Raw genomic sequence first — 3,744 nt, 5'->3', positions numbered from 1 at the left:
AAAAAGGGTCACTATAAAGCACAGCTCCTTTAAAGTTTTAATCCCTATTAAAGGAAATTATCTGGACCCTCTCCAGAAACATTTTGGGGGTGGGGGAGAAAGGGGCAAAAGCTTCCGCAGAAGATCAAATGTTGTTGATTATAAATTCATTACCAGCATAGCTGCTAACTTCAGTAAATTAACAAGGAACTTTTATTACATCCAATCAAGCTCTTGTTAAAGATAACAAGTTCTTTTCATTCCTTGTATTTGTATAACAGTCACTTTTCTGGAACTCATCAAAGCTCTTTGCGAAGCCATGCCAAAGTACCACTCTCTCTTTTAACAGCTTTAAAACAAATAATGAAACCTTATGATCACAGTGCAAAAGCACTGATTATGTTAAAATATTCCAAGAGAAAAGAGTTGGAATTACAGACAAATCTGCCCCAGGATCAGCAAAGAGGCAGCAGAAAAGTCCTAAAATGATGAGGTTTTCACACTTGTGTTTTATTGGTTTGTTTGTACAGAACAAGCTTGGTTAAACAGCCTTTTGATGAAACCTGATAGTGTAACAAAGATCCATTACCGTCTCACTTGAGAGCAGGCTTTCACTCAAGTATTAATTGCTAAAAGGCTATTTTACATAATCAGTTTAACCATACGATTATGGGAAGAATCCCTTCAGCTAATAATCAAAAGTGGGAGGGAAGAATGTTTTCCTTTGAAGCTTCTCACTAATAATACATTTTACAGCAAGTGAAGGATTTTCTAAAAGCATAAGTACTTCAAAAGGAACTCTCTTGGTGACAGGCGATTGCACCAAGATCCCTTTCTTCCATGCCATGATCTAAATACATATTTTTCCTCCATTTCATTTGTCTGCTGTCCAAGTTCACCAGCGATGAAAGAAACCTTGCTGGAAAGTATTCCAGGACTTTCCGATGCCTACGGAAAGCAGTGTCCAGACTGGACTAGTCCAGGATGAGAGGTTTTCATACAAAACTTCCATTTATCCCTACAGTAAAGTATGATAAAAGCAAACACAACCGATGAGATTCATCCCTTAGTAAATGGCAATGCAAAACAGTTTTTCCCAGTCCCACCCCTCTAGCAGTACTAAAGAAAATCAAACCTAATGACTAATATGTGCCTTGTTAGGTAGGTCAGCTACAAATTCCTCTATGTAATTTGTCTTCTACAGTCAATCAGTAGTTTCTTGCTTATTACTAAGATTGCTTTAAACTCTTTGTTCTCACAAGCTGTTTAAGTAGGAGCTTTTACTGAAAGTGCACCTCTTTTGTTTATTTCTTTTCTATGTCCCTTGGCCAAAATGAAATCCTCATGCACAGAGAAGCTGAACATGAAGATGGTCATTTCTTCTCCTCCCAGTAGGACACAAGCTGTATCTGGGCAGCCTTCCATTATCTGTTGTCCCGACATAGAAGTGTTTGAAAACCCTCTGGAGAGGCACAGTCCAAAAGTCAAGAGGTGAAGCTGAGAGAGCAGCCACCTGCAGTCTTTTTATATCTGCACAATATCAAATACATTCGACTTAAAATGTTCTTGGACAGCCCTAGCATCCTGTAATTATCATGCAATGCATCCCTCCTCCTGAAGCAGCCTAAGGTTCATTGGCTCTGCTTGGATAAAAACAGTCCTCGCTAATAAGACCAACATTATGTAATGAGCTAAAGGCCTATGGAGCAGCTCTGTGGTTCAAAGCATAAGCACCCATTTGCCTCAGGAGATCCAGTACTGCCACTGGCTTTCCATGGAGCCTCAAGCAAGTCACTTCATCTTTGTGACATCTCCTTTTGCTGTGCTGACTGAGAAGGAAAGAGCTCCATGTACTCTGGTTTAGCACTTGCTCCTAGCCCAGGTCTCCCAGGTTAGCTCAGAACATGGACAGAGCAGCTTTTTCCTTGGAGTCACTACTAGCAGTAGTTACAGCACTGGCCGTGCTGTGTTTGCTCTTCTCTCTGAGCCTGTTCCTCTGCAGTCTGTTAGCACTGACCCCTGAATAAATCAAGCTGTATACTTGGACAATGGGAAGTACTGTGGTAATTCACCTTTGAACATGAGGGGAGAAAAGCTCTGGACACAACCTGAGGCTTGAGAGGTGACAACAAGTGCCCCACATGTTGCACTGACCATGAAAAGCCTAACTAAACCGGGTTTTACTGGCACTGCTGGAAGGCGAAGGGCTCCTTGCAGAACATGCTACCCTGTTACCACAGCACCGGTTCTTTCCCACAACATAAAGGTTCTCTGCAGAAAACAGGAAGACAAGACTTGAAATCAACAAGTGGTGTCCTTCATACCCAAGGATGCATCGTCCCAGTAAGATTAGGATGGAGAAGAAAGCAAGCAAATAACTAACCTAAGAGAAGACAAGAGGACTGAAAAGAAGTTGTGCAGAGCAGACGAGGGACTGATGATGGAAGAGGAACTACAGAGAATGAAGACAATTGGGCTGTGCTCACCAAAAGTCTCCCGTAAAGGGCTGTAACAATAAATTTTCCCTGTGTGCCCAAAAGTGCCACAAATTAGCTCTTCTTCCTTTTAACCTGTGTTTAAACAAATCTGCTCTCATCCAAGTTTGATGGTACATGACCTGTAATACCAAGAAAACTCAGTCAGCCTTCCCTTTAGAAACAGCAGCAGTCAGTGCTGACAGAGCTGCTCCTTGGGTTGGGACAGTTTTGCTCTTTACAAACAGGAAAATGTCAAGAAAGCAACAGTGCCACAACACATAAAGAACATACTGAAGAGTCTGCTCACAGCAGCAGGCGGCAGAAAGAAACACTCACCAAAACTGGGCACATCCCCCAGTGAAACACAACATGAGTATTTGGGTTTTGTATTAAAAACTTAAACCAGCCCATGAACAGAAAATATTAAATAATGAGTTGTGTGATAAGATAGGTAACACACATAGATACATTTCCTCCTTTGAACCATACGTTTATTGGCTGATGCAGGATACGTAAGCGTTCTAAAACTCTTCCCAAGGGGTTCGCGAAGTCAAGCCATGATGATGATGATGAAGCGTTCTAAACCTTGTACAAGTCAGGCACAATCTCTGCCATTGATATTTATCATGTGTTCAAATGCTGATTGAAATTTGAACCTCTAAAACTGAAAAATGCCCTTATTAGTTATGGAAAAAAGTTTCCTTCTGATACCAACAGCAATTACACATTAAATACAAGCTAAAGCTCCTGTGTTGGTTTGTTTTTCTCCTTTCTTTGTTTGCTTTGTTTCTGTACTTGCCTTTCATCCCATTAAATTCATTGGCCAAATTAGTCACTGTTATCTGGTTTAAGAATCATTTCATAATTAACCAAATGGAAAAAAAGATCAGGTTGTTTCCAATTCCCTAAACCCCAAACCTTATCCACCCACTCCAACATCTGCAGATGGTAAACACAGCATGTCTCTTCATTAATATCAATAATGTTAGTTGTTAATATCTACACACAATGATCTTTTGATCTATACTGAAACTATTTGTAGGGCCTAGTTCTGCACTCACTGCTCAGGCAAAACTAGCTCTTGAATCAAAGAGAGCTTAGCTCAATTAAAGGCTACAAGGAAAGAGCTCTTATTTTGCTCTTGGCACTGATGGTGCTGGAAGAATCCCATAAGAAGTAGCGTTATTGTGGGGATAGATGCTTTTGTGTTCAGCAGCTGCAAGAAGGTGTCTCAGCTCTGTGAGTCAGCCTTGTTCCAGTGAAGCAACTACTAGTGGTGATACATGAA

Source organism: Melopsittacus undulatus, chromosome 6 (assembly GCF_012275295.1).
Source record: "Melopsittacus undulatus isolate bMelUnd1 chromosome 6, bMelUnd1.mat.Z, whole genome shotgun sequence".
NCBI classification, from domain to species: Eukaryota; Metazoa; Chordata; class Aves; order Psittaciformes; family Psittaculidae; genus Melopsittacus; species Melopsittacus undulatus.
The sequence above is the reverse complement of the archived record's forward strand: the minus strand, read 5'-3'. Positions refer to the sequence as shown.